Source organism: Lepidochelys kempii, chromosome 21, assembly GCF_965140285.1.
Source record: "Lepidochelys kempii isolate rLepKem1 chromosome 21, rLepKem1.hap1, whole genome shotgun sequence".
Lineage (NCBI taxonomy): Eukaryota > Metazoa > Chordata > Testudines > Cheloniidae > Lepidochelys > Lepidochelys kempii.
This window is the reverse complement of record NC_136400.1, coordinates 15,539,211-15,557,925: the sequence shown is the minus strand read 5'-3', so window position 1 is coordinate 15,557,925 and position 18,715 is coordinate 15,539,211. Positions and strand designations below refer to the sequence as shown.

The following is an 18,715-nucleotide window of genomic DNA, read 5'->3' as shown; positions in this document are numbered from 1 at the left end:
CCCTTAGGCGCGCGCACGCGGCAGGGTCAGCCGCACGCTACAGAGCCACAGGAGCACAGGGACGCATAACCCCTGTGCTGCCCAGACCTCACCTCACCAGCTGCCGTAGGCACATGCTACACCCGGAGAGACCTTTGGTCCCAAGAGTACATACCCCCTAGCACTAGCCGCAGCAGAAGCAATGCTCCGAGCCTCTGGGAGCCAGCCGCAAAACCGGGAGGCTCCTTTTTAGAGCCCATAAGGAGCTGAGACAGCATGGTGAGGAGCGTGGGATAGAGGGGTGGAGCCCTCGGGAGACAGAGGGCTAGAGCACAGCGTGCTCGTCATGGTAGCCATTCCATCACAAACACCCCTATATCAACAGCTGGAATACACAGTTGTCTCTATGGGCACCCTGACTTACTTCTCTGCAGCAGTTATAACAGGCAGTGGCAAACCAGATCAGACTAGGGGCCCATCGAGCCTGATATCTTGGCTGTGAGAGTGCCCAGCACCAACTGCTTTAGAGGAAGGTGCAAGACCCGCCCCTGGCCCAGGGGACAAGGATGGAGAAACCAGCCCAGGGCAGGACTTACTTCCTGACTGTCAGAGTTTGGCTCGTGCCCTGACACAGGAGAGTTTATACCTTTCATACATTTTATCCTTTCCATTCTTACCTCCTTGGATGTTCCCATTATCCATACAAAGATCTACTTTTCCCCAAATATTTCTAAGCTCTTAACTCCAATATCTTGTACCAATGAGTTCCACGAGCTAATTATGTGAGGTGCAATTCAGTTAGAGCTTAAGTGTTTATTTTCAAACCTAGAATATTAAAATCATAGAAATTTAGGGCTAGAAGGTACCGTGAGAGGTCATCTAGACCATTCCCTACCCTCACACTGAAGTAGTACCAAGTAAGCCTAGACCATTCCTGACAGGTGTTTAGCCAACCTGTTCTTAAAAACCTCTAGTGAGCAGGGGTTCCACAACCTTCCTCAGAAGCCTGTTGCAGAGCTTAACTATCCTTAGAGTTAGAAAGTTTTTCCTAATATCTAACCTCAATCTCCCTTGCTGCAGATTAAGCCCATTATTTCGTGTCCTACCTTCTTCAGTGGACATGGAGAACAATTGATCTCCATCCTCTTTATAACAGCCCTTAACATATTGGAAGACTTACCAGGTTCCCCCTCAGTCATCTTTCATCAATACTAAAGTTCCCAAGTTTTTTTTAACCTTTCATCATAGATCATGTGTTTTGGCAGGCCCTGATGACTTGAATATATCTAAAGTTATCTAGATATTCTTAAACTTGTTCTCTCTCTATTCTGGCTTCTGTTTCCTCCCCTTTGTTGTTAATATTGTGTTGAGTATCAGGTCCCAATTCACCTATAAAATGAAGACTGCAGCAAAATATGCATGAAACACCTCCACCTTCTTTGTGACATCCATTATTAGCTCTCCTTCCCTGCTATGTAGTGAGCTACACTGCTCTTTGTCTTTCGATCTTAATGTATTTACAGAACCTCTTCTGACTGCATTTTACGTCCCTTGCTAGGTGTAATTTGTGCCTTGGCCTTTCTGATTTTGTCCTCCCCTGTTTATGCTATTCTTCTGTATTCATTAGGGCTGTCGATTAATCACAGTTAACTCACGTGATTAACTCAAAAAAATTAATTGCGATTAAAAAAAATAATCGTGATTAATCGCACTGTTAAACAATAGAATACCAATTGAAATTAAATATTTTTGCACGTTTTTCTACATTTTCAAATATATTGATTTCTATTACAACACAAAATACGAAGTGGGCAGTGCTCACTTTATATTATTTTTATTACAAATATTTGCACTGTAAACACGATAAAAAGCTAGTATTTTTCAATTCATCTCATACAAGGACTGTAGAGCAATCTCTTTATTGTGAAAGTGTAACTTAAAAATTTAGATTTTTTTTTGGTTACAGAACGGCCCTCAAAAATAAAACAATGTAAAACTTTAGAGCTTACAAGTCCACTCAGTCCTACTTCTTGTTCAGCCACTCGCTAAGACAAACAAGGTTATTTACATTTACTGGAGATAATGCTGCCCTCTTCTTATTTACAATGTCACCAGAAAGTGAGAATAGGCTTTCTCATGGCTCTTTTGTAGCCAGTGTTGCAGGGTATTTACATGCCAGATATGCTAAACATTCGTATGCCCCTTTATGCTTCGGCCACCATTCCAGAGGCCATGCTTCCATGCTGATGATGCTCATTAAAAAAAATAATGCGTTCATTAAATTTGTGACTGAACTCCTTGGGGGAGAATAGTAGGTCTCCTGCTCTGTTTACCTGCATTCTGCCAGATAGCTCATGTTCTAGCAGTCTCAGATGATGACCCAGCACATGTTCATTTTAAGAACACTTTCACTGCAGATTTGACAAAACGCAAAGAAGGTACCAATGTGAGATTTCTAAAAATAGCTACATCACTTGACCCAAGGTTTAAGAGTCTGAAGTGCCTTCCAAAACCTGAGAGGGACGAGGTGTGGAACATGATTACAGAAGTCTTAAAAGAGCAACACTCCAATGCGGAAACTACAGAACCAGAACCACCAAAAAAGAAAATCAACCTTCTGCTGGTGGCATCTGACCAGATGACAAAAATGAACATGTGTTGGTCCGCTCTGCTTTGGATCGTTATCGAGCAGAACCCGCCATCAGCATGGAAGCACGTCCTCTGGAATGGTGGTTGAAGCATGAAGGGACATATGAATCTTTAGCGCATCTGGCATGTAAATATCTTGCGGCGCCGGCTATGACAGTGCCATGTGAACGCCTGTTCTCACTTTCAGGTGACACTGTAAACAAGAAGCGGGCAGCATTATTTCCCGTAAATGTACACAAACTTGTTTGTCTGAGCAATTGGCTGAACAAGAAGTAGGACTGAGTGGACTTGTAGGCTCTAAAGTTTTACTTTATTTTATTTTTGAATGCAGGTTTTTTTGTACATAATTCTACATTTGTAAGTTCAACTTTCATGATAAAGCAATTGCACTACAGTACTTGTATGAGGTGAACTGAAAAATACGATTTCTTTTGTTTATGACAGTACAAATATTTGTAATCAAAAATAAATACAAAGTGAGCACCATACTCTTTGTCGTCTGTGTTGTAATTGAAATCAATATTTGAAAAATGTAGAAAACATCCAAAAATATTGAAATACATGGTATTCTTATTGTTTAACAGCGCAATTAATCGTGTGATTAATCGTGATTCATTTTTTTAATTGCTTGACAACCCTAGTATTCATCCTTAGTAATCGGTCCATGTTTCCACTTTTTGTAGGATTTTGAAGACCTCCTGATGCTGTCCTAGTGGCTCTTACTATGCTTCCTAGCTTTCCTACATGTCAGGATAGTTTGCTGTTGTGCCTTTAACACTGACCGGGAGTAACCAGGCATCACATGGACCAGGGAAGCCTGTTGCCCCACTTGCCCAAGTCCTGTAATCACATTGCATCTTTTGGTAATGATGAGCGATGTTCAAAAGGATCACATTAAGGTTCGGTTTCAATGAACCCCTGCAGACACTCCTTAAAGGGCTGGAATAGCCAGGGGCTGCAGGTCAGGACTGTGGGGCACCAGCAGAGCTACGTGTAGGGAGCCCAGCCCCAGAATAGCAGGGGGATGGTGAGTCAGGCTTGAAGGGCATTGGCAAAGCTGAGTGCAAGGACCCCAGGGCTGGGATAGCAGTGGGGAGCAAGGGTCATTGGAGAGTTGTCTGAGGGAAGATTTCACAGCACCGGCTGCACAATCCCTCACCCACGCTACCATGAGCGGACTGTCACTTTCATTAACTCTAAATATGCTCCTTTAATTAAAGGGTGAGCCAGTGGAATTCTTGTGGAATTACATATTGTCTCCCAGCGAAGAGCAGTTGAGCTCATCCCGACTCGGGCCATTACACTGCATACCGCAGGAATTCACCTTACTCACATCCCGTAGCCTTGCCTGGCACTCATTCCATCTCTCTAGATAAAAGGGTCATTGTCAAACGGCCAGCATCAGGCAAGTCAAGATGGGCCGGAACCAACACCTGGATCACTATCAGAGAAAGCTTTGACCTAGATCTGACTTTGTGGCTCAGACCCAGCTCTCATGGAAATAAACAGGCAAAAAAAAAAACCCAATCACTGGTAACACTCTAATGCTCTGCCCGGAAGCACAAGCACGTGTGCTGTGAGAGCAGCTGTCAGCCTGGGATAAATATCCTGCATAAATACTCCCAGACATTGAAGCAAGTTGGGTGATTTTCCTGCCTCTGATAGGGACTCCCCACTCTTGCTGCTGCTAAATCGACTCCTAGACAACTTATCCCAAGGACCATAAACCCACAGCTGAAATGCAAGTGTTTCCAAGAGAAGGAAGTCTCCCCAGGGATAGTCACTGAGCTACATTCCCAGTATACCCAATCCTGTTTTCAGGAGAGGGTGTGAACATTACTCGTAAATACTTGTTGGTGTGTTCACTCTTTGGTCACAGAGAGGAGGAGACATTATTCAGCTCCTATCATCAATCAGTGCGAAAGCACTGTACAAAGGGTGTGTGTATCCATATCATTAGCCCCCATTTTATAAGGGAAGAAACTGAAGAACAAAGAAAAAAGGATTTGTCCAAGGTCCGCCCCAGAGCGGTGACTATAGCATTGGTCTCCTGGCTTCCACTCCACAAACCTGCCCTCTGGCTACAATCCCACCCTTTTTGAGCCTGCTGTCCACCAACATTAAAGCAAGCGAGTCCTTTTTCAAACATCAGAGTTACCCATGAAAAATGTTCACATCTGAGGTGTTTGCAGGCTCCTCCAGGCACGGGACAGGAACACCACCATGTGACTTGGCCAACTGATTACACCTAATCAAGCCAGCTGGTCCATAGATTGGCGACTGGTCCGCAGATTTAAAAACCATCATGGAAGAGAAAAACCAATGACTGTGAATCGAGGAAACTGCATCGGCTCAGAGTGATTCTGTGAGCAAGGAAAAGGGGCTGACTTGGCCCCACTGGTTACCCCTCACACACTATTTGCTGAACTTCAGGAGGCTGCTGTACATGGGGGCAAAGGCAGATCTTTGTAGAAATATTGACAGTGCATCGCCAGAGATAACCTCAATCAACCCAAGATTTGTAGGGCTCATAGACTGGGGACTGTTTGTTGTGACTGATACGGCAAATTCCAGTAATACATTTGGGAGATCTTACTGTATTAAGTTTATGTATCATTGTGGGTCAGGGCTTGTATGTAATTCCATGAGGGAGGGTGACCAACGCCCACCAGGAACTAAGAACTTTATGAGGTGTTGAGGCAAATTCACTCAGATTGCAACAACTCCAGAGGGGTATAACCACCTGGGGAGGCTGCATATACTTGTTCCACCTGGATTCTCCAGAGTCCACCAGGCAAAAAAAGGACTTTTGGATAAATCGTCTAACTTAGTGCCTGCTTTCTGATCCAGCAAACAGACAGGACCTTCTGTCCAAGGGGGGCCCCACAGGATCGATGAGTGACGTCGGGTTAGCTTTTAGCATGTGCATAGGAACATGTTTTTAATGCATTTTCTCTGTAACGCTTTCACCTTAACAATAAATGTGCTTGCTTACAAAGAGCTGCGGGGTAACTTATAACTGCAGGCCATTATGCTATTTACAGCCTCTGGGGAGAAAGCAAAATACAGACGCTGGCCTGCTTAGGCCACCTGACTTGTTGGGCATAACACAGTGTAGGCAGGGAACTGTAGGGCCTGGAAAAACCCAGTCGGGAGGGAGAGAGACACAGGCCTCTACACCAAGAGAAGTGATGGCTAAGGAGCCAGGAGCATGAGAGTGGGTGCCCTGGCTGGACTATGGGGGAGAAATACAAGTGCAGTTGCCCTGAACCGTGACACCCACAATGAACTCCTTGGGTAAAACTTCCTTAGTAACATACAGGCTTGTGCCTGTGTGTGTTATTGGTCAGACTGATCTGTGCTGGAAGATTACGTGGAGAACGATCACTATGGCTCAGCAAATACAAGTGTGCAGTACTGAGCTACCCTCTGGTCCAGAGGAGGTCCAATCCCCCGCGCAGCCTTTTTAAGGAACATTTTGTTAAGGCAAAGTTACAATAAAACGTTAACTTACTACATCACATGTCACTTCTTCGGGATCAGGTTAATATTAAAAGAACCTGGCAGTTTCTCAGGTCACACTAAGGGGCCAAATTCCATTGACAGCAGTGGAATTATTATTACACCATGAGTTGGATTCAGCTCAAGACATTCTCAGAGACCAGAATAAAGTTGACAGGACTTACCACAGCCACTCGGGTTTACCAGTTGTTCGGTACTGTGGGAATCTTGTGACGGGTGAGAGAGACAGGAGACCTAAACAGAGCAAAGCAACGAGAAATAAGATGGGCCTAGCCATGGGCTTTCTCACTGCCTTGTGGAACTGCTCGAGTCCATACACAGTGCCAGGCAAAACATTTTCAGGCAAAAAAATTTATTGGAGACAAATGCATATTCGATGACACCAAGATGTTTTGTGAACTCATGTTGGCTTTGACTAACTGTTCAGTTCAAAAACTATTCCCCCAAAGTCAAAACATTTAATTTGTTTAGTTCAAAATGACTTTTCATCTCAAAGTTTCCTTTAACTTTACTTTAAAAAATCCAATCAAATGGTCAAAATTGAAACAAACGTCACGTAGACGGGCCCTTAGAAAGAACACTGCACTTTCAAAACATGCCATAATTAAACCCTGGACGTGTCAGGAACTGATGAAGCCCTTACACAGGGAAATGGGACAGATTCATTCTGGAGCAAGAAAATGAGAAAGTGGTGAAAATAATAATAATAATAATAGAAAAAGCCATGAGGAATCAGCTAACTGGACTAATCCTCCAGAATAGTGAAATGGGAAAGAACGTGAAATCATTACAGCCAGACTTAGCTCAAATGTACACCAGGCAGAAACTGGTAGTTTAGAGGGGGAAGGATTTCCAGGTAAGTTCTCTGGGGCCTGGTCTACACTAGCGGAGGGCGGGGGACGATCGATCTAAGATACACAACTTCAGCTACGAGAATAGCGTAGCTGAAATCGACGTATCTTAGATCGACTTAGAATCACTTACTTCGCGTCCTCGCAGCGCGGGATCGACGGCCGCTGCTTCCCGGTCGACTCCACTTCCGCCTCTCGCCCTGGTGGAGTTCCGGAGTCGACGGCAGAGCGATCCGGGATCGATTTATCGTGTCTACACTAGACACAATAAACCGATCCCCGATAGATTGATCACTACCCACCGATGCGGCGGGTAGTGTAGACGTGGTCTGGGGCAGGGGCCAACTTTTAGTTGCACCTGTACAGCTCCTGGCACAACCAGGAGCTGGTCCATGACTGGGATTCGTGGGCACTACAGTAATAACACAGCTGTTGTGTGGTTTCAAACTGCATGAAAAGAGGAACATGGGTTAGAACGATTTTGATTTGCAGCCCATCTAGAGTCATGAAATAGGAGGGTTTAAAAGGTATTTGATAAAGGCAAGTCTACAACAACAGGGCACCGATTTAACTGGGTGTTATTTATAAGTGGATTCTCCCTCACTGGCAATTTTTAATTCAAGATGGGATGTTTTTCTAAAAGATCTGCTCTAATTCAAACAGGAATTATTTGGCGGAAGTTCTCTGGCCTGTGCTATGCAGGAGGTCAGACTAGATGATCACAGTATCCCCTCTGACCTTGGAATCTATGGATTTTAATCCGGTTTAGTTAAACCAGGGCGAAAGGCCAGGTGGATGCCCTCATTTTGGTTTAAACCATGCTTGTTTCAGTTCAGGAGGTTAAACTAACCCAAACTCAGCTGCTCTTCAACTGAAGTCAGAGCATCCACACAGGAGTCTGCACCGTTTGACTAAACTGGTTTCACTAAACCAGTGCACATTTGCGTGTAGACAAGGCCCAATGCATTTTAACTCACTTGAGTCTAAACAGGGCTTTGCACTTAGTGTAGACAGGGTGAGTTGTGTTTAGAGAGATGTTAGCTGGTCCTGGCTGGTGTTGCGGTTACAGAGCTAGCTGCATCTCCGATCTCTCTCTGTATGCAACCCTCCCCTCTCCCCCGGCCTCCAGGCATTAAGTCTCTTTCTTTCACCTCGCTGGGGTGGGATCCCACAACTCTCTTGGTCCTGGACACGGCCTCTGGCTACAGCCCCTGGGAACTGGCCGTGATCTCTCAGCAGATCGAACCGGGCTCAGTGCCTGCATGACTTCCCCGTGCCGGCTGGGATGATGATTGAAGTGCTGACTGCATAGCTTTCTTAAACCAAAGGACGGCTCAATCTTTGCAGCACAGCACAAATGAGGATTTTAACATAACAGGCCTATGAGCGTGGCTGTCTAACCTAATCCTCAGCATCCCCCTGACAGCTTAGGCAGGCCCATCTACTTCCGACCCATCCTGCAGGGCCCGGGTCTGAGTCAAGGGGCTGTTAACTCCCCTACACAGTCACCCTAACTGTTTCAGTCCTTTGGACCCCTCTATTCCCAGCCTGGGCAAAACAGCTGTGTAACTCGGGCTGGGGCCCGCAATCAGCATCTTCACAGCTTAGTGGCTGTGGCCCTGTCTCCTATCCACCTGCCCTGTTTACCCCAAGGTCTTCTATCCCAATCCATTGTGCTACCTCCCTGCTATTCACCGAACCCCCCAGGGGCAGACAGTAAACCTCTCCCACGTCACGGTCACGTACAGCATCCAGAAATTAACACGGATCAGAATTCCTAGCCCCACATCACCACAGCCAGCTTGCCCCCAGCCCCACCCGCCCCAGACTATCCATGAGCCACTAACCCATTTTTAGACACGACCTGTTCTCCTAAACTCACTGGACCCTTTGTGGGAGTCTGGTTACAAAACTGCAGTGAGAATGCATTTGCCAACACAGCCACATCCCGCCGGGGTGGCTAGGCAGGGGCCCTGCCCCTCTCTAGGCCAGAAGGCCCATCCCCCATTTCCTAGCCCTTCCTAGCCCTTCTAAAAGTCTCTCTGCACCTCCGCACAGGAGACCTGCTCTGCCAGGCTCATCCCCCTGGAGTGGTGCTCCATGCGCCCTCCATCCAATCCCTCCTCAGGCCTCATTCTTGTGGGGGGCCCAAGCAGCGTCAACCTCCCCTCCCCCATGCCAGCTCCCCAGCAGCCTCAACCTCCCCTACCACAGCCCCCAACAGCAGTGACAACCTCCCCTCGCCCACCCCAGTCCCTCAACTGCATCAACCTCCCCTCCAACCCCGAGCAGCACCAACCCCAACCTCCACCCTGAGAAGTGCCAACCACTGGATTTATCCTCCTTCAGACTAGGGCCGGCCCTAGACCAAATGGCATCCACCCTCCATTTGTTAAACTTTTGAGTACCTTATTTTTATTGCATTTGTAGCCCATTTCATGACTTTGATACACAGTTTGATTTGCATGCATGATTTATCCCTGTCATAAAAGACGATAAATTTGCACGCTAGGATCTGTAAATCTGTATTTATTCATGCCATATATAAGCAAATAAAAAAAAAAAACTTATTTCCCCTAAGCTTATAGAAACTTTTTAATGTTAAGAATAAGCATCTTTTATTTTCTACGTGGGGAAATATTAGGGAGAGCAAAAGTCTATGTTTCGCAGTCTTAGAAAGTCATCCAACTTTACGCATTAAGCCTGATAGAAGAAGTAACAGTGTTTCTTTTATATCGTTGCATAGACAGGGGTTTGATAGATATCTCTGGTGTAGGGTGACCAGAGAGCAAGTGTGAAAAATCGGGACGGGAGTGGGGGGTAATAGGTACCTATGGTAAGAAAAAGCTCCAAATATCGGGACTGTCCCAATAAAATTGGGACATCTGGTCACCCTACTCTGGTGTATCATTAAATATGTCCTTTATTAGTCGCTACTCACACTCTTCAAGTCTTAAAACACAAATACACTTTCACAATTACACAACAAAACAAGGTTCACAATATCTCAACTGGGCTCTCATGTCTCTTCGTTCTTACATCTCACTGGCTGACTGGCAACGCCCCTTACCTACCCGCGAGGGCCTCGCTGACAACGTTCTAGGAGGTTCAAGGAAAATGTAGTTCTCGAAGTCTGGGAGGTTCCACGAGATTCTACATTCTAGGAGGTTCATGACAAATTACTTCACCTACGGAACACCCAAAACATGTCACCTCAAACTTTTTCTTTTCCCCTTTGTTGCGAACAACAAAACCAGCCCTCCAAGCCCAGCGCCCCACAAACCCGGCACCCCAGGCATTGCCTGTCCCTAAATCTGGCCCTGCTTCAGACTATTAGAATATCTTAATTTACCACAAATGTGAACTCACACTCACACCTCTCTGTAAGTCTCCAGGCTTAGCTATTGCACTACAGAATACAGCATAGTAACCAGATTCATGCAAGCGCTTTGCTATTGGTCGTCTCCCAGCCCCATCCCAGCACTTCCCATACAGACTACTGCAGGGGTTCTCAACTTTTTTCTTCCGAGCCCCCCACCCAACCCGCAACAAGCTATAAAAACTCCACGGCCCAAGAGGGCCACAACAACTGTTTTCTGCATATAAAAGCCAGGGACAGCGTTAAGGGGTAGCAAGCAGGGCAATTGCCAGGAACCCCTCACCACAGGGGCCCCCCGTGAAGCTAAGTTGCTCAGGCTTCTGCTTTAGCCCTGGGTGGTGGGGCTCAGAGCCCTGGGCTTCAGCCCTGCACAGCAGGGCTTAGGCTTTTGACCTGGGCCCCAGTGAGTCTAACACTGAGGCCTTAGCGGACCCCCTGAAACTTGCTCACCCCTGGTTGAGAACCATTCAGTTAAAGGACAATTGATTAACAGCTGTGAAATAATCCTGCATTTCATTTTTGGTGCCTCTGCCTCCAGGGTTCTGAGGCCCAGATCCTGAAAGGTATTGAGGCTCCTAACTCCCATGGGAGCTAAAATACCTTTCAGGGTCTGGGTGGGAGTGAGCTCCAAATGCAGGTGGAATCACAAATCATTTTCACTTGCCCTAATCAATTCGAGACTGGGGCAGTAAAACACCAGCACTGCCCTGCACCGTCCCGCTTTCCCCCCATACATGCAATGAGCCAGAGAGCCCCACAACAAACATCATGGGCTGGGTCCCCAGCTGGTATAAGTCGGCATCGCTCCAATGGATCAGCACTGACCCCTCACCATGCTGACAGGGGAGCATAGTAATAGGATGAAATTTAATAGTGAAAAGTGCAAGGTCATGCATTTAGGGATTAATAACAAGAATTTCTGTTATAAACTGGGGACGCATTACTTGGAAGTAACAGAGGAGGAGAAGGACCTCGGAGTATTGGTTGATCACAGGATGACTATGAGACACCAATGTGATATGGCCGTGAAAAAAGCTAATGCGGTCTTGGGATGCATCAGGCGAGGTATTTCCAGTAGAGAAAAGGAGGTTTTAGTACCGTTATGCAAGGCACTGCTGAGACCTCACCTGGAATATTGTGTGCAGTTCTGGTCTCCCATGTTTAAGAAGGATGAATTTAAACTGGAACAGGTGCAGAGAAGGGCTACTAGGATGATCCAAGGAATGGAAAACCTGTCTTATGAAAGGAGACTCAAGGAGCTTGGCTTGTTTAGCCTAACCAAAAGAAGGCTGAGGGGAGATATGATTGCTCTCTATAAATATATCAGAGGGATAAATACCAGGGAGGAATTATTTAAACTCAGTACCAATGTGGACACAAGAACAAATGGATATAAACTGGCCATCAGGAAGTTTAGACTTGAAATTTGACGAAGGTTTCTAATCACTGGAGGAGTGAAGTTCTGGAACAGCCATCCAAGAGAAGCAGTGGGGGCAAAAGACATATCTGGCTTCAAGACAAAGCTTGATGAGTTTATGAAGGAGAGGATATGATTGGATAGCCTAATTTTGGCAATTAATTGATCTTCTACTACTAGTGGTAGATATGCCCAATGGCCTGTGATGGGATGTTAGATGGGGTGGGATCTGAGTTACTACAGAGACTTCTTTCCTGGGTGTCTGGCTGGTGAGTCTTGCCCACATGCTCAGGGTTTAGCTGATTGCCATATTTGGGGTCGGGAAGGAACTTCCCCCCAGGGCAGATTGGCAGAGGCCCTGGGGGGTTTTCTCCTTCCTCTGCAGTGTGGGGCACGGGTTACTTGCTGGAGGATTCTCTGAACCTTGAAGTCTTTAAACCACAATTTGAGGACTTCAATAGCTCAGACATAAGTTAGGGGTTTGTTACAGGAGTTGGTGGGTGGGATACCGTGGCCTGCATTGTGCAGGAGGTCAGACTAAACGATCATAATGGTCCCTTCTGACCTTAAAGTCTATGATTATCCCTAGCTTTCAGTGCCACTGGAGGCAAAGCAGAGTATTCTCTAGTGAAGTGAGTAGCAGAAGAATTTAACCCAGCGCTGCCCCTCGGCATGGTAAGATGTCACGGGCCTTAGACACCTTTGGAAATCTGGATTCATCTCTCAGGATATGGCAACAGCTAGAAGCGAGCCTTCCAGCCCAGGGAGACAGATGCACTTGTGTGTTAAAAATAGCAGCGTGGCTGTGGGGGGGTTGGGCGCTCAAGCCCACCAGCCCCTGGGTCTGATCTCACGTGGCTAGCTTGAATCTCCACTGGAGCTAAAACACCTGCAGAGCTGCTTTTAGCACGCTAGCCCTACCCAGGCTGGGCGGCTCATGTCCAGGTGCAGGACAGACAAACCCGCTGGGCCTCAATTCCCCACCTGTGCTACTTCATGGGGCGTTACGAGCACTAATGCTTTAGAAACCGTGAAGCGCTCAGATAGGACAGTAACGGAGGCTAGAAAAGAAAAAAACATTAAATCTCCTTATTAAAACAACCTCTTTGAATGAACAAATGTGACTGTAAACATTGTGATGTTCCTGAAAGTTTGTTTTTTGACAAATACAATGAACATTTTTGGTTGGTTTACTGGGTTTCAGTTTAGTTTTTCTGGGTTTTCTTTGTTGTTTGTGTTTCTTCTGTTGCCAGTTTTGATGGTCTTAGCCGCAGAGGGTTTTCACAATGGGACGTTTACAAAGGCAAACCCTTACAATGATAAAACTTGAAATTTACATGTTCAAAAGTTCCAATTTTCAGAAAAAGTCAATACATTTCCCCAGAATTTTTTTTAAAATCCCTCCATGTTATAACCTAGCAGAATAAAAATGTACTTAACACTTCCATGAAACTTAAAAAATTTTGAGCAGCTCTTCTTTGCACTAATCCTCATTCTAAACTTTTCTTCCCCCAATAAAAGAAATAGGTCTTCATTACCTCGGGCTACCCTCCTCACAACGTGAGTCATGTCAATACCCTCTCTCTACTCATTTCCCAACATCCCACTTTGGAATAACAGCCTTCCATGCTGAAGCTGGGACTAACCAACTAATACCGGGCAACTCCAAATATTTACTGCATGGCAAATCGGATTCCAGAAAATCAAATTCTGACCTGCCCCAAGTTAAGACAAATATCAGCTCCTTGATTTGTACCCCTTCATGCCAACAGTCAACTCCTCAGTCACACATCAGCTCGTCATCTTTTGGGGGCACAACTGACAATGCTGGAATTCCAGCTTGATCCAAAGCCCAGAGAAACCAACGGAATCACTCCCCTTGGCGGGCTCCGGGGCAGAGCTATTTAAGCCACCCCGCGGAGCTCAGCACAGCTATTTTATATTATAGTAACATCAGGAGGCCCCGGCACACGGGGTGCTGTGCAGACAGTGAGACACAGTTGCTACCCCCAAAGCATTTACAAACTAAATAGTCAACCGGGGAAACAAAGGCACAGAAATCTGTCCAAGATCAGTGGCAAAGGTGGGATTAGAAGCTAATTTTTGTGACTCCCAGTCAGCGCCCTACCCACTAGACCACCAGGGCGCTGCTGAGGATACGGATCAAAGGGAAGTATTTATACTGAATCTGGATTTGCCGTGACAGTTTGGGCTGGGATTCCAGCCAGTTAGCTGTTTCCCCAAAGATCACCACAAGCCCCTAAAAATAACTCGGCCGCTACCTCCGTGGAGGCATTGGGTTCCAGGTCTCCAGTTCCTGAACTCTGAATCCCGCGACTCCCTGGAAAAGCTTTTCTGAAGCGCCTTCCATCACGATGCTCAGAACAAACAGCGTGCTGGCTCCTTGGCAATTGTCCCAGTGAAAACACACCCAGCTGCTGCTCTCTTACCCTCCCCACAGCTCACCTGGAGCCTGCCTGGAAGGGCATGACCCTGCCAACACCGGGGCTGAGCACTGGGCAAAGTCAAGAGCACAGGGCCCGATAAGGAGTACGGGGGCCTCTGATCCTGCATGGACAGGATGCTGCTGCCATGTCACTCTTCGCTATCTGACTTCCACCCTGTAACAGACCCGGTGGCAGTCTGTTCACGGCTCAGCCTCCTACTGGATACCCCTGCACGAGCTGGGCTCTCTCCTCTTCAAAGGGGCTCTTGGATGCATTCAACAGCCCTGCCCTGTTCTGATTTAATGCTGAGTGGGGGGAATAGCACATGATGGATACAGGCGCAATACTATTAAACCCCGTAGGGGGCCCCGTCAGACAGAATGAGATGGCTCATAAAGGCTGCATGGAAAACGGGCTCATCAAAGTTACAGGCAATTGATGACTAAATCCTCCCTGCTCTCAAAAGCCATTTCTCCGCTTGGTCCTCCTGCCGTAGCGTATTCGAGGAGGCTAAAAGGCTGCCTGCCTGACAAATTCGCTCTCCTCCCTTGACATCCCCCCAGCTATTGTACTGTGGGTCCCCCACGCCCCGCTCAGCAGCTTCCCTCTACTCAGGGCTTTGAAATTGATTGAAAAGTTAAGGATCTTGAAGGAAGCAGAAGGCGGAGACGTGTCATCGGGAACAATACTTCAAATATATTCGGGAACGCGCAGCGAATTGTCTGAGGCATAAATCAGGTCAGCTGCCTCCTCTGAGTCACTGCGGGGTATTTAATGCAAAGGACTTGGAGTCCATTATAAAACATCCCAGGCCTGCTCAAGCACAAGAGCTCGATTCTAATTTAATTTAATTTTATCCCCGCATTCATTTTGACTCGCCATGGCTGACAGCACCTCACAGAGGCTGGAAATGCAACGGGCCAGGTCCTCAGCTGGCGTAAATCCTGCTACACTGGAAGGCGTAGCCCATTTCTACTGACTGTGGCCGCAGCCTCGGGGGCTTGAAGTGGCATTTAGGGCTCGAGCCACAGCAGAGCTGAGGGGTGGGGACGCCGAGCAGCACCACGCCTAACATTTCGAAAGCCACTGGGAGACACAAAGCCCAAGTTTGGCGCTTAGGCTCCCTATACAACGAACGGGGACAGTAAGGGTACGTCTACACAGCCTGCCAGCACCCTTACAGCGGGGCACACAGCACGTGGAAGTTGCAGCTTGGACTGGAACGCGGGATCTGAAGCCCCAGGCCCTCAGCTTCATTGTAAATCCCAGTTCAAATCCCTTCTCCCCCTCAGGTGGTGATGGGACTTAGCTGGGAGGGTCTCACGCATCCTATGGCACGAACGGATGTGAGGTCCTCCTCCTCTACTCCCCCCGCCCAGCCAGGGGCTGTTCTGCATAAGCCCCCCGTACAGGGGCCCAGTCCGGTCAGCGAGTTCTGAGCTCACTTACCAGGCGAGGAAGGCCCATCTTCCCGTTTCGTGCGTTGCTCTGGCGTCTGGATGCCGAGAGGGAGGGAGTGGCACGTGTGCGCAGAGGCAGAAATACAGGCACTGAGCAAACTTGTACGGCAAAAACGTCAGCGCTGGGCAAGTTTAGGTGCTACAGGGTTTGGAGGCAGCTGAGCAGGGTTTTGTGAAGCTGATTCTGCGAGTTAGGCACCTAAAGTGACAGTCAGTCAAAGTCTTTTTGGGAATCTAGCCCCTAAATCCACAAGGAGGCACCTAAATAAGTAGCCTCCCTGCCTGAGATGCTAACAAACCAACGGGAGCTGCAGGGGATCAGCACCTCTTTGGGTTAGGGCAGAGGTGGGCAAACTATGGCCCTCGGGCCACATCCAGTGCACGGGACTGTCCTGCCCAGCCCCTGAGCTCCTGGCCAGGGAGGCTTGCCCCCAGCCCCTCCCCCGCTGTTCCCCCTCCCACACAGATACGCCGCTGCGTGGGCAGCGGGGCTGCGAGCTCCTGCCACTCTGAGCGGCATGGTAAGGGGGGCGGCGGTCGGGGGGTTGGGCAGGAGGTCCCGAGGGGCAGTCAGGGGACAGGGAGCAGTTGGATGGGGCAGAGGTTCTGGGGTGCCTAGGGGTCGGGGAATGGGGGGGGGGGGGTTGGATAGGGCGTGGGAGTCCTGGGGGGGCCTGTGAGGGGGCGGGGGTGTGGATAGGTCGGGGCAGTCAGGGGACAGGGAGGGTTGGATAGGGGGTGGGATCCCAGGAGGGGGCAATCAGGGGACAAGGAGCAGGGAGGGTTGGCTGGGTCGAGGGTTCTGAGGGGGACAGTCAGGGGGCGGGAAGTGGGAGGGGGAAAATAGGGGTCAGGCTGTTTGGGGGGCACAGCCTTCCCTACCCATCCCTCCATACAGTGTCGCACCCCAATGTGGCCCTTGGGACAAAAAGTTTGCCCACCCCTGGGTTAGGGGGTGACTTTATGCCCAGCCCTAGGATGCCAGCACTACCATCTCAGGAGTAGCTCTGGGAGACATAGCAACACCCCTTCTTGCTCTGGGGGTAGTAACTTACTGCTGGCCTACACCTGTAGCCAATTACTACCTGCCCCAGGCTCGCTCAGCTGCTCTTGCTAATGAGCAGGGGTAGGAATTGAGCCCTGGCTCTGCCCATTTGCTACCCCTCCCCCTGCTCCAGGTAGGGAGCAGGTGAGCAAGCAGCCCCACAGATCTGGACCCAGGTCCAGGCAGTCTGTGTAGGGGGGTTCCTAGTCCCTTTTGTAACCCCAAAGCCTTGCGCACAATCTAGCCTTTATTTAGGCATCCGCATTGGAACAGGCCCTTACGTGCTATTTGGTTGAAAACCCGCATCGAACCACTATGTCCAAACAAGCGTGTACAAACTGTGGGCCAGATCCTCAGCTGGTGTAGCTCAGCATAGCTCCAGTGAAGCTACGATTTACACCTCAATCTGACCAGAACTGTGCTCAATAGCCAGAGTTAGAGAGACAGAAACAAGGCAGGAACCGTCCAGTTAGCTAACCATTCCTTCCTGCCATGCTGAAAACATCCCAAATTACCAGCCGATAAGCAGCTTTAAAATCCAGTTTACTTTTCTTCAGACACATTCAATCATGATTAATAATATTACAGCAACATCTAGAGACTGAGGCCCCATTGTGCTGGCGGGACATAGACGCATAGTAAGAGCCAGACCCTGCCTGGAAAAGCTTGAGCCGATCCTGACTTCCATGGAAGCCAGATCCTGCATACCTTTAAGGATCTGGGCCTTATAGTCTAAGCAGACAAGCCAGACAAGTGGTGGGAGGGGAAACTGAGGCACAGAGAGGCAACATGGTCACCCAGCAGGTCAGTCGTGGAGCTGGGAATAGAGTCCAGGTCTCGTCTGTTCCTCTCTTCACACGTGAGAAAAATACTCCCTATGTTTAGTAAACGATCATTCTCATGCTCTGCCCCTCCAGAAAGCTCTCCTTGGCCAGCCCATGGAGTTGAAGGCTGAGTCTCTCCCTTCACACATCCTCCTGTTTGTAGATTTGATAGGGATTCAGTATGCTGTAGGTTTATCTGGTGCATTTCACTTTTGGGATCTCAGGCAACACCCCTGGTTTTGGCTGCACAGCCCAGCTGGAAAGGCTCGCTCATCAGGACCAAAAGAAAAGGTCATTAATTACATGGGGCCAGATCCTCAGCTGGTGTCACAGGTCACTGAGGCCAAAGAAGTTGTGCTGATTAACAGTAGCAGAGGGGCTGGTCTTGCTGGTTTCTGCTAAGTGAAACTGTGTTTGCCAGATGGAAAGAACAGAGATCGACATTTTGAAATGTGGGGGCCAAAGTAGCTCGGCAGAGCCGATTCACAGCTGGATTTCTGTAACCATGGTCAAGCGGGTCAAAATTGGGAGCTAAATGTGACAGTGCGCCTTTAAAATCCCCCAGCCTGTTGAATGACATTAGTTTGATGCTGATTAAATTGCTGGATAGCCCCATCTCTGTCTGTCCCGGGTTGGCTACCACCGGCCACGGTGGGCTGGGACTAGAGATGAGTGAAAAGTACAGAGCAGCTTCAGCGATGTGGCAGGGGCAGAGTCTGCAGAAGTTGGGATCTGCATTAGGATGCAACGCGTGCTGTGTGCACAGATGGCAGGGATGCACTGCACTTTCCAGAGGTCTTTGCCTGCGCACTGCCTGCCACCATGTGAGACCCTCCCGACGCTGACTGCCCCATCCCAGCGGCTGGTGGAGAGGCAGCAGCTAGGAAGCTGACCTGGATGATAGCAGAGTGTCTAGCTGCATGGGGATGGGACCCGTGCTACTTTCCCTCTCCCTGAATGGAATGCCCCTTATGTGACCTGAGCTATGAGGGGGAGCAAGGACAGAGTACAGGGAAATTCGCTGCAGCTGATCACAAAGGAGAGACTCCAACCTGAGGAGCCCAAACCGCATTGACTGGGAGGGAAGAGCCATCCTAGCCAAGTTGGGGTGGGTGAGAGAGAGGTTGAGAACATCCCCTAAT

The 18,715-nt window shown here is 48.4% G+C and overlaps 1 protein-coding gene across 5 annotated transcripts in view; it reads right to left on the bottom strand.

Moving 5' to 3' along the window:
* The window catches only part of SYT2 (synaptotagmin 2), a 187,611-nt gene that overhangs the window by 61,204 nt on the left and 107,692 nt on the right, over positions 1-18,715 (bottom strand). For 4 of the 5 annotated variants that reach the window (XM_073319716.2, XM_073319715.2, XM_073319727.2 and 1 more), the window contains one exon: positions 6,315-6,384. The exons of the other annotated variant lie outside the window; for it this stretch is intronic. The gene's annotated coding sequence lies outside the window, so the exon portion shown is untranslated. The remainder of the gene's footprint in view (positions 1-6,314; positions 6,385-18,715) is intronic. 5 annotated transcript variants of the gene reach the window in all.